The 12,827-nt window shown below is 38.7% G+C and overlaps 1 protein-coding gene across 4 annotated transcripts in view; it reads right to left on the bottom strand.

Moving 5' to 3' along the window:
* The window catches only part of PLD5 (phospholipase D family member 5), a 163,562-nt gene that overhangs the window by 12,745 nt on the left and 137,990 nt on the right, over positions 1 to 12,827 (bottom strand). The gene's annotated exons all lie outside the window — the stretch shown is intronic.

Consider the following 12,827-nt stretch of genomic DNA (forward strand, 5'->3'; position numbering starts at 1 on the left):
ATCACTCTGCAGGAGTGGGCAGAAGGAAAGAGAAGGATAGAATTGAACTTTGACTTGTTCTGTGGTGGGTGAGCAGGAACAATAATACCACTACTCTGTTGAGAAGGAAATTCGATGGGTAACACATTCTTCATGTCCCCAACCTGGAAATACCACATACCTAAGAATACTTAACACTGAGCTATCTCATTCCTAAATATTTGCCAAATAGTTGCAACCACAGGAATAAGACCTAATATTATTACTACCTAAATCAGAATATTCCTCAAGCTTCTTTAGCCTACACAACCTGAAATTTGCAGAGAGCTGGAAAAAACAGACATACTGCACTGCAGCCTTTCATTTCTGGATAAATCAGTAAATTAATTTTGATGCTAAATATAAATACAACCAACATCCTAGCTGAAGAATCTATTTGGAATAATATATTTAATTTTCCCCCTGGGTGCTGGTATCTTTGAGGATGCTCCTGTATTCAGCTCTAGGCTGTCCCCGTAGTCTGGGCACTATTTGTCTCCAAATATTTTTAACTATACATTATCACTGTTTTCACTGTGTGCTGCCAATACAGCTCTCTTAATTGCCAGGCATGCCATTGCAGAGGACTCGCTAATAGTACTCTGTTACATCTATCTGCATAATGTGGTTTAATCGGCTTTTCATGGCTGTTAGTTGATTCTGACATAATTATGTGGTTACAGTTTTCCTTTCATTTATCAGTCCCATTATCACGATTCCACTTTATTCCTTCTATTAAAAAGAAAGATGAAAGGGTCCTCACTGCACACCAGAAGCTGCCAGGATTGCATCTGCACAAGCAACTCTCCTCGCACCAGGAGTGCCTGCAGTGTGTCCCCTCCCTGTGAATTAAGAGATTGTGCTTCTGCCTAAGTGGGTCCTCATGTGGAGATAGGGGGGCAGGCAGGAGCACTAATGGGTACAGGAGCACCCAGGGAGCGCAGGGAGCTGATGCTCACCCAGGGAACAGGCTGCTCACACCACGGGCTGCAATGGAGCCACCCAGAGATGTGCGTACAGCGCAGTAATGAACGCTGCCTTCCCAAGGTATTTGGCTTCCCAAAGCAGTGATCAAAGCTCTTCCTGATTCCAAAGCTGTTGTAAGAGCTTTTTCCCGTGGGGATTCCCCAATACACGATAGAGGCAGGGCTCCTCCTTTCCCTCGCTGGGAAAACACAGATATCCTCTGCTGCCTGTTTTCATTAGGCTTTTAAAAACTTAAGTTCAAAATTGACTCAACCTGAACAGTAGATTCAAAGCTGTAGGTAGAGTGCAGACAGGGACTCTGATGCTTGTTGCACAAACTGAATTTTCTTAAGAAACTGGTTTAGATGTCAGCCTGTCACTTTGAGACCCTCTCAGCTTAGGTGTGATACATCCCCTTGAAATGCAAACAATACATACATGTAATAAACCCCCACCTGTCTCCTTTCTTGTATAACAGCCCCAATAAGTATGGAGACAAAAAAAACCCCAAACCAAAACAGGTGTTTTGTGTTTCAGAAGCACCTTCTACCCTGAGCCTAGTTTTACTCCCGTACTCTGAGGTGAGGAGAAACTGCTCTTCTTCCTATTAATCATGAAGCCTACAATCCTGGAGGCACAGGGGGCAGCAAGGATGTGGTAGTGACAGATTTAGTATGGAGTGATATGACATCTAGATAAGGGAAAAGACTTTCTCTTCTGTTTGAGAGCTGCTGTCATTACAGGCTTTTTTTTTTTTTTTTTAGTAGTCTCAGGAGAGAAGCAGAAAAAAACATCTACATAGTAAGAATCAAAATCTGAGTGTTGCTCCCTGGCTTGTCATCATCGAAACCTTCAGCTAAGCATCATTTGAGGTATCTGTTAAGGTAAAACCGTTCAGGGCAGGAGCTCTTAGAGCAAGGGAAGTGTTTCCTCATCCTGTGTTTTAAGAGCAATTAATACAGTAATGAAAATGTCACTGAAAAATTGAAGTCAAGATCTCAAAAAAATCAAAGTTTTAAAGAAACTAAGAAAGATAAATGTGAAATGAAAATATAGAGTCTCAAATTTGATTATCTCAAAATGGAACAAAAGGTTTTGGATGGTAAAGTTGTACACTTGCTTGTGAGTGACATTTCCAGGGCAAGTGCCAGGGACTGGGGAAAGGAATGGTTATCTGCATAGAGAATTTTGTGTCCTCTCTGGAGCACGTTTCTTCTCCTCTTTGTTAAGAACTATCATGCATGCTCTAATCAAAGAATGAAAAATATGGGAGCTGATTTTCCTTGTTTTTCCCCATGCCATTTACATTTGTGTAGAGGAACTGTTAAAGACTACCAAATTACTGTTTGACTTTCTTGCATAAGGTCTTTCCTAAAGGACCAGAAAAGTGAATAATTATTCTTGGCTTAAGAAATGTAGTTTCCTGCTACTGTACAATGATACTCTAACTACAGAACTCAGTTAAGCTATAAAAAGTAATAAATATGGCCTAGATAGAATAATATTAATTTTTATGACAAGAGGAGGAATTCCTTGCTAAATTGGTCAAAAAGCAGCACTTCACAAACAGGAATTTTTGCTCATTCTTTTTCCATGTACATTCATATGCATCCTATGCAAAAAGAAGAAAAAAACATGGGAAAAAATGAGAACAATCCAGGCTGTGGACACAGGGCACTGTAAGATTCTTATACTGAGAAACAGTGTTAGCAGGACTTTTCTGGTCCATCTGGGTCATGGGCCAGAGAGGGTGTATATTGTGTCCTTACCCTGCACTGGGCAGACGAGACAGCTCATTTTATATTTATTTACCTTCAGCCACTCTGAGAGACAACCCTGCTGTGTAGGCAAGCTACTATTTGACCTACATAAGAGTGACACAATCTGGTTCACAGCTTGCAATATCTGAGTTGTGGCAAATGTAGCAGGAAGCTTTAGAAACCCCCTTGTTTAATGAAGTTTTTAGTAGTTCACACCCAAACCTGATCCTGTAAACAACAGGCAGCTCTCCTCAGGCATGAACTTCCACTTGCCCAAAAGGTCTGGCCACTGGCGGATGCCAGGAATCCATTGCCTGAGCTACAGAAACTCTGGATTAACTACAGGTAGCCTATTGCACCCAAAATTTACTAAAGTAGACTTCAGGGATACAGGATAGTGTATGCATCCGTCATTTCCCTGTGTTTGAAAATGTATTTAATTGTGCATTTGAGCTTCTGATTTTTTTAATGGTGTGTTTCTAAATGAATGACTGAGCAAAGCCAGAACCACAACAGGGTAAACTAATGGAGTAACAAAAAGCACTCCATACTGATAAACCAATTAGTAAAGCCTAAGATGTAAACAGCTCCTAAAGAAAATTATATACAATGTATTCATTATCAGCTTAAGACAAATCACAGATATTTATAGTGGTACATTAGTCTTTTCATAAAATATGCTCTAATTATCCAGTTACCTGGCACTCCAAACATACTTTCTTTTTCATTTTCAGCCTTACCTGATCCCTGCTGCAGACCTCCCTTATGTTTTCATGTGGTATCCTTTAATACTGAGTGAATATTTCCCAATCATACACAGTACCACTGAAGGCTGCTACCACTTATCACAAATGCACTCAGTGTAACGACCCCATTCAGCAGCTCTTGTTTTGGTGTAAACCAAACATGCAACCTGATGCTGAACAGGCTGAGAAGGCTGTAGCACCGCCTGGCTCCTCTCTCACAAAACCTCTGCAAGTATTACAGTCCCCCACAACAGCAAAAAGATGTGCCTCAGCTAACACTTCACTAGAAACTGCAACCTGCCCTTACATCCCTGAGACAAAAATCCTCCTTCTATGTCTGGCTAGTAATACAGTTCAGAGACTTCACACTTTGTTATGTTAAAACCAAAAGTAATCCAGTGAAATCCAAATCCAGAACAGTCCTGCTTCTGGTTCAAGCTCCACTTTTTCTTTTCCTGTTGCTAAGAAAATGGGAGCTATATTGATATTGGGAAATACTAAACAGAAAACATTAATACAAATGGGAAAGCACTGTTTTCTCAGGAATAAAACTGTCTAGCTTAAACTATTGGAAAGTGAATAAACCTAAATTAACAGCATCTTTGGATGTCAGAAATCATCTAGGGCATAATAAATGTTCTTACTTGAATTCCCTGTTATTTTGACAACCACAAATTGCTTTTGAATATTACTTACAGAATTCAAACAGATTAAATTTTGAGATTATTGTTTCATTGTGCAACTTTCCTGTTTTCTATAGACACTTTTATTGAATCAATGGTATTTTTAAAATCCTACATTCAGCTCTCAATCATTCTCAAATTAATCACTTTGCACTTGGATCTCTCTTGTGCCTGGCCTATGTCCTACAGTTTTGTAGATTTTACATTTCTGTCATCTAAGGCTAAAGGTTAATTTTCTATCATGTTGGTTTTAAGTAATATGAAAATAATTGCCAAGTAGAATTTCTAATGAGCTAGGAAAAAAGCCCTTCCACTTGACAAAAGAATGAGATTTCAACCTGGAACTCAATCTCACCACTGAAAATGGAAAACTGTCACTCAAGCCACTGTGCTGGAAATAAATCTTAGCATGTGACCAAGGAAAAAAAGGTGATGCATTTGATAGAGACTGCACCCAGCATTGGCACTCAATGTCACTACGAAACCATGACACGTTTTCACCAAAGGAAAGGAAGTGGTATAAGTGGACTGACTGTACCACTGAAGCTGATAAATTTGAATTGCCAGTCACCAGCAGTCCACTGGTCTTTAATTCTCACCTTTAGAAAGTACATTTGATAGATCTGGAGCTGTAGTTCATACAGAATAAAAGTCCCAAGTTGCAGCTTCATATGTTGTTTTTACTAATACTACCTAATGACAAAAAGCTGCCATGACAAGGCAGAGAAGATCTTTGAGGAGATGCTAATTTTTGTATTCCCTTCATTTCTTCAGTGGTCAATAGGCAAAGAACACAAAACTGCGTAGTGATGCTCTACTAATTTCCACTTCACTTCAGCAGCATCATTTTTTTTCATAGCACCCTGATCTTAAGAAAATCATGCTGAGAAAAAAGATAGGTTCAGCATTTCATTTCTGCTGAAAAGTACTGCTGCTGAGATGCAAAGCAAGTTAGGCATCCAGGCAGAATGGGGGGATTGTTTTAAAATGGTGTGGTTTAAAAAGAATTTTGTAATGAACAGGTAGCAATGCATCTTTGAAGCAGAAAATCAGAAATCCCCTGTGTCCTCATCACACTAGAAAGAAGGTCCATAATGATTTTTCTTTTTCACCATCTGTTTTATTGATACGAAAAACTCAGAAAAAAATTATTTGTAGAAAAAATTCAAATGTAGTTTGTATAAACTATGGACCATTGTGTGATGATGTTGACATAGACCCTACCACAGAATTGTGAGTGCAAGTTTGGGTTTTTTACTGCTGTTGTTTAGGCTCACTAATGAACCAAGCCTGACACATGGGTAATTGTCAGAGCAAGCCAGACGGCAGAACTGAATCAGTTAAAAATTCACTGCCACATAATCTATCAGCATAATTAATATCACTTGGCATAATCACAGCCTAATTTATAATATTCAAATGAATTTTCAGTTTATAGTTCTATTACCCCCTCAAAGCAAACACAAATGTCTTCTTTAGGGGAAATGGAAGCTTGCAACAGCAAGAAAACATTTTTCCAGGATCTTCTTTGATTTATTTCTTGTTTTACTGCAGGAAATCTAATTAATGTGATTTCTAATTTGATTCTGTTTCTCTTTTGAAATAGTTTTGTTCCTTTTGTCAAAGAAAAGTGCAGGCTGGAAAGAAAAGGATCACATTGTGTTGGCCTCCCATCTCACTGCTGGCAAGCTGCATCACATTTCAGTCTGGGTGTCATTCAGATGACATTAAAAAAATTGCTTCTCCAGCAGAACCATAAAAAAACCAATAGGTGAAGTGACCCTACTAGCTTCTGAAAAGGGCTGGACTTTCCTCCACCACATACATGTGTGTACCTCCCTGAAGCCTCTTTCCATCTTCCTTACACCAGAGCTTGTCCTGTCAGCCCTTATCTCACAGTTTCTTCACGCAGCTGGAAATCCCAGCATGAGCCCTTTAGCATTTGTTCTCATCCTGTGCAATGCTGCAAAGGGCAGCCTTCATACGTCTGCTGCTGTGCAACAGAGAGAGGAGAGTGCAAAGGGCTGATCTCAGAGTAAGGGCAATATTTATGTCTAAACATTTCTCTCAAAGCACACAGTTTCTTAGGGCTTTCAGATCCATGGCCTTCAGGGAAATGCAACAGCATGTAGTTGACTAATTGGATGCATTATTTATGACACTACTGACACACAGAGTGGGTTTTCCTTTTGCAAACTGAATAGAGATTGTTAGCAGGAATGCTGGGGACACAAACTGGGACAATGGCATTGCATATGAATTATTGCTATGACTGTTGAGCTTTGCCAGACTACCTGTTCAGAATTAGAAATCTATTTTCTTGGTGTTAACAGAGGGCCAAAGGCACTAATTAATTTTTGACTGAGCCTTGATTAAATTCAGTTTACAGGACCTTGAGGTAAGCTAGAAATCCAAGCAGTTTAGATATGTAAGGCAATTTAGCCAAATGATACACAGGCAGCCCCAGAACAATGGCTAGTCAATATGAAAATCTACTTTAGAAATCCACTGTGCTCTCTGTCCTTTTCTCCTGAATAACCATTTAGATATTTGGGAGGTTTCTGGATGCTTTGACATGGAAGCAATGTCTCTTGTAAAGATACAATCCTGGTATAGGGCCTTAGGAAGAAAAACTTGTAATTAAATTAATACATCGTATTTCTGCCTCCTGACTCTAACAGTAAAATTGAGAACACAGAACCACAGACTGTGTAAGGCTGGAAGGATCCACTGGAGGTTATCTAGTCTAGCCTCCCTCCTGCCAGGGTCATCCTAGAGCACATTGCACGGGGTGGCATCCAGACAGTTCTTGAATATCTCCAGTGATGGAGACTCCACAACCTCTCTGGACAATCTGTTCCAGTGCACAGACATCAACATGGCAAAGAAGTTCTTCCTCATATTCAGGTGGAACTGCCTGTGCATCAGTTTCTGGCCTCTGCCTCTTGTCCTATTGCTTGGCAGCACCAAGCAGAGTCTGCCTCTATCCTCGATATCCTTCCTTAAGATACTGACAGACATTGATGAAATCTCCTCTCAACCATCTCTCCTCCAGGCTAAACAACAGGGTGAGTTTCCTCAGCTATTTCCTTTGAGGTGCTCTAGCACTACATTTGAAAGAAATGCCTAGTAAGTCATCACAATGATTAGAAAAAGTTGCCGGTCCAGTATCACGATTCCAGTTCTCTGAAGACACACTTAACAATTCTGTCTGCAGGCACTGCCTGCCCAATACACCTCCTTCATGCAGGGATTAATAGTTTTCCACTGAGCAGTTCCAGGAAAACGTCAATGACTTCACATTTTTGATGACTGCTGTTTACTTAGAAAAGTTAAGAAAGGTGACTGCATGCTGACTTCTAAACCAGGCCTTGATGCTTAGGACAACAGTATCAAAATCTGAAAAGGTTAGTGATGACATTAATGCTGCAAATTCATATGGAAGGAATGCTTTGTCAGAATCTATTTTGTTCTGCTTGATGACTTATGGGTATAGAAAGATGAGATTTTATTCTGAACTGCAGAATCATTTGTCTTTTATAAAATGACTGAAATGATTGTCCTTCCTTACCCCGAGTCATGGAGATTTATGCCATGATATTTCAGCCTGATTTACTGCGTGTCTTTTTCACAGGACAATACCAAATCCAGTTTTCCATGAAAGGATTCAAACTTTCAAGCAGGAGGTGACTGGACTCCATCTGGGAACCTTTTGGAGTTGAGGCAGTTCTGAATGAAGACATTTTTCTAGGAGGAAACTGTCATCTGTGCAATATCATAGTGTGTATGTGTGGGTGGAATCACATATTGGGAATACACTTTCATGATTATTTTAATGTTGTTATTTTAATTGTTTAGTTGAACAAGATTGATCTGATGGCGTATGCTAATACCTAAATCCCTCTGAGAGGAATCTGCCTCCATTTGTTAACATCACTGACCAAGACTGGCTGCCAGCAAATTCTTGTGGAAGATGACACAATAGACTGGGGCATTAGCCACCCCATCAGAGAATCAGCTGCAGTTTACTGAACAAGTTTTCTTTCAGCATAACATAAATCAAATCTTTGAGAAAGTGGTGGATTTACTGCTTTTTTATGTAAATATAAGTTTACTGGTTATTTCAGACTAACCCTGGGTAAATCACTGCAAACAGACTTTATAGAGATATGCCTAGAAACAATTTTCACCTTTGTAACCAATGTATTTTTTTTTTAAGGCAAGACAACTACCAGGTGATCTACTTGTGATGCAGTTTCTGGGAGATCCTCCCAAACAGTTTTTATAAATTTCAACAGCTTAACTTTTAGGCTACTGAGTCTTATCCCTAGCCATGGACTCACGCAAGCACACCTCAGCTGTCTATTCACCATGGTATTCACTTCAAGACAGCAGAAGAGATCTTTAAAGTTGTCTCCTTTTTTGCACACACTTTTATGAATGATTTTCCATCCTGTGTGCAGTGGTGTACAGTTTGTGTTCTGGCAGCAAATATCTGCCTGCCTCCAGTTCCCTAAACACTTTTAGAACCCATTCAAAATTCTCAAGTCTGATAATCAGCTTGTAAACTGATATTATTTGTCAAGTATCTGAGGGACCAGTAACAAACTAGAACCCATCATAGTCTCTTTGCAACACCTATGACTCTTAATGAAGACATAGTGATGGTATGGCAAGTATTAAAAAGCAAGCAAATGATTATTTAATTTGATTATTTAGATGATTATGAGGTTAGTTTTACTGGAGAAAGAACCTTCTATTTTCCTATGGGTTTTGGAGATCCAACTACCTGAATATGCCATGCTGCTTTGGAAAGAAGTTGGTTTACCAATTCAAAATGGATATTCTGTAATTTTGCTCTGCAGGCTTATTATTTATTGATTTACAATCTATTCTTAATTATTCCAACAGCAGGTAAACCTGTTCACAGGACTTCCACAGCTAAAAAAACTAAAAAACTGAAAAAAAAAAGATGAGAAGAAAACAGAATCATAGAATGGTTTGGATTTAAAATGTCCATAAAGATAATCTAGTTCCAATCCCCCTGCTATAGGCAGGGATGCCATTCCCTAGACCAGATTGCTCAGGGCCCCATCCAACCTGTCCTTGAACATTTCCAGGGATGGAGCATCCACAATTTCACAAGCCAACCTGTTCCAGTGCCTCACTACCCTCACCATAAAAATTTCTTCCTAATATCCAATCTAAATCTACTCACATTAAGCCTGGCATTCAGCAATATTCAGGTACCGAGCTACCTGAATATACTATGTTGCTTTGAAATAAAATCAGTTTATCTGTTCAAACCAAATGTTCCATCATTTTGGTCTGCAGGTTCATTACTTACTGATTTACAGTAGATAAACCTGTATCACAGGACTTTCAGAGAAACCTAAAAAAATCAAAAAGACAAGATCTCTAATTTCAAAGGTCAGAAACAGAGTGATGAGCATATTCCTACAGTCAACAGAAATCAAATAAAAACATGCAGCAAAAGCTGTTGATGTATTTTGCCCTCTCCTACACTAAATACAGACACATAATGCAGATGATGCATTCACTGATGCATGTGAGAATGGAGCACAACAGTGGGAGAAGTATGACAAACAGGAATAACTTCTGAATTCCTGGGAATCAGCACTGCACCTAAAGAAACTAGCCAAGCTGAAAGGACTTTCTGGCTCCAACTGCAAGGTGAATATATAGATCCCATGCTGTTTTCAGTCAGTAAATCACAAAACCAGAAGCCCACAGGAGTAAGGAGGAGCCAAGGACACTACCAGGCAGCGGTGCAGCACACACAAGACACAAGTAGAGCAGCCACATCACTGTGTTCCTGTCCAGCTTTAACCAGCCCGCTGTGAGCAGTGCACAGCAATGGTAAAAGCAAGAGACAAACAGTCCTTTTGCTTCACTGATATTTGTTTGTAAATACTGGATGCACAGGTAATAAATTTCAAGCAGAGAAAGCATAATGGGCAACACTGACTGTCCTGATTTACTGGATGTAAAAGAGAAAAAGCAGCCACAGTTAAAGAGTCAAACAAAACATTGTATTTCCAAAAATGCAAACTCTACACCATCATAAATGCATGATGTGAGATCTGCACATTTACAAGAGCAGCATATCTTCTTCCAGTCCCCTAACTTTTGGGAAAAAGAAAAAAAAGAAAGAAAATAGAAAAGCTGCAATTTTGGAGATACATATCGGCCACTGAAGTACTCTAGATTTGGTCAAAGATAAAAACCCTAGCCAAAAGCTCTTAGTGAAAATAATAAAAGTATTTTCAACTTGTCCTTTGAAGGACAAGCTGTAATAGCATCACAGCAAAGTTCTGACAATACAACTAGATTTCTGCAGCAGGAAATAGAAAAAAGTAATAAATAGGCTAAATAATAAATCACTTAAAAGATAATTGTAATACAGCTCTGTAATATCTCCTCATACCTGCTTTCTTCACATATTGCCTCATTTACCTGTGCTTGAAGACCTGGGCTGCACTTTTCTGTTATCTTTAAAATATTAGCTAGCTTGGGAAATGATCCCATAGACAGAAAACCCATGAAGGCTTTTTTTTAAGGACTGGATCACATGGATAACAGCATATTAAAACTTTTTAGAAGGAGATACTCTCTGTCTTATGTAAGAGAGATTTATTAACACAGAAATATGAATTTAGATAGAATGCACCCATATTATGTTGCCTGTACTTTCAGTCTAGTATTTACCCATCTGAGCTTGATTGAACCTCAGTGGACAACGAAGTTGAAAGAGCCTTATTTCATGTTATAGGACACTTGAGACTGTGTTCAGTTTACTAATAGCAATATGATACTGAACACCACTGGGATAGTAAGAAAATTAAGCAAATTATTAGAAGATGGGAAAAGCTGACAAAGTGCACTTTAGAGACAAATCTGTAATTCATACTAGCACAACATGGTATCAAATGGAAACTCTCAATATAACTTTTGCTTGACTGAAAAGACGGAATTCTACTGTCAGACAAAATATCTTATCTCAAAAGGACCAGATGCACCATTACATAACTTCAAGAGGCTCAGATAAAAGTTCAGAGAAATGACTGACTGATTATAGCCTGCTTTTGCTCTGTGAGTTCTGTAAAGACCATCAACAGAAATTGCAAATGTGCAGATCTTGTCTCAGTGATCAGTTTTGAGAGGTGGCTCTGCTATAGCAAGATTTTGATGAAGCTGGACACAAATAAGATCATCATGATGTATTTTGAGATATATGGAAATTCAGTATTTATTACAGATTGGTTTTATTGGAGGACAATTTTTTTTTTTCACACAAGTAAATAGAAAATACAGTGTTTGATGATAAAATATGAGGAAATCATGATTCCCCTTTCCCTGGGAGAGATACATAAAAACAAACACAGGTTGCATTTGCTCCTGGCAGCATTCCAGAGATTCCTGAATTATGGGAAAGTTTTTATTAGAATCCATATCCCCAGAAATGAAGTCCAAGAGAAGGGATAAATCTGAGATGAGTTTTGTCCCTCACAGGTGTGGCCTTTGAGCTATAGCTCCTCCTTAGGAGTATCGTCAATATAACTGGGATGAGAGTTTTGAGTAAAGAACCATGTGGATTGCTTCCAATTGATTTTACCCACCACAACCAATGAAAGGGCTGCTCCTCTAATATTCCCAGAAACATAGATTGCCCCAAACCTGCCCCTTCAGATGCAGCTCTTAATACCTGAAATACCATCATTTACCAACTTTTGTCATTTCAGAATAGGATGGGAAAGATTTGGGGATTTATCAGTCTTTTTGTCACAAAAGATTAGAGAGATGGTACAGATGAATTCAGACTGCTGCTATTGTTTCCTTTTTCTGTTTCAGGAAAGACAGCCTGAACAACTCAACTGAAACTCCCATTATTTCTCAAACCAGTTCTGTCCTGTCTGGTGATAACAGGCAAGACAAGCAGACACATTCCAAGCACTCTTGGAGACATCCTGCTGCAAGCCTTCCTATAGCTTAGTTCAAGAAACAGACTCGTACTAAAACAAATCAAATACTGGCTCATCAGTTTTTACTTAAAATGAACACACACAAATAGTCTATCTTTTGACCAAAGTTTTGGGGGTTTCCTCCCTCCCCTTTTTTTTTCCCCTTGCTTTTTTGTTTGTTTGTTTTCCTAATGAGTATAGGCTTGTTGATTTCAGAATCCAATATCCTTTCACCATAAGTATGCACTTGATTATTCATATTTATCATAAAAGACAAAACTTAGTTTATCTACTGTATCTACAGATGCTTAATAGATTTTTTTTAATAACTCTCATAGCTCTCCATCTCAGCTAATTAGACTTGATTCAGCTGTATTAACAGAATAAATGAACTGGGCAACTTATTCGTTATCCTTCAAATGTAACTGAAAAATTCATAATTGCTACAACTTTTATGTGCTGTAGGACTCAACAAAAAGACAAGTATGTTACAAATACCAATAACCATAAGGAAAAAATAGTTCACAGAGATTTTCTCATTCACACACTGTCATATCCCACCTTCTACAGTACTTTAGCCCTCCTGGGTATTTATTTAACATCTTAGGTGCATCAAATAAAAACTCCTCAGATTAAACACAGGCAGTTTATCTAATTTTCCAGTTGCCTTAA

Source organism: Zosterops lateralis (genome assembly GCF_965231275.1).
Source record: "Zosterops lateralis genome assembly, chromosome: 3".
Lineage (NCBI taxonomy): Eukaryota > Metazoa > Chordata > Aves > Passeriformes > Zosteropidae > Zosterops > Zosterops lateralis.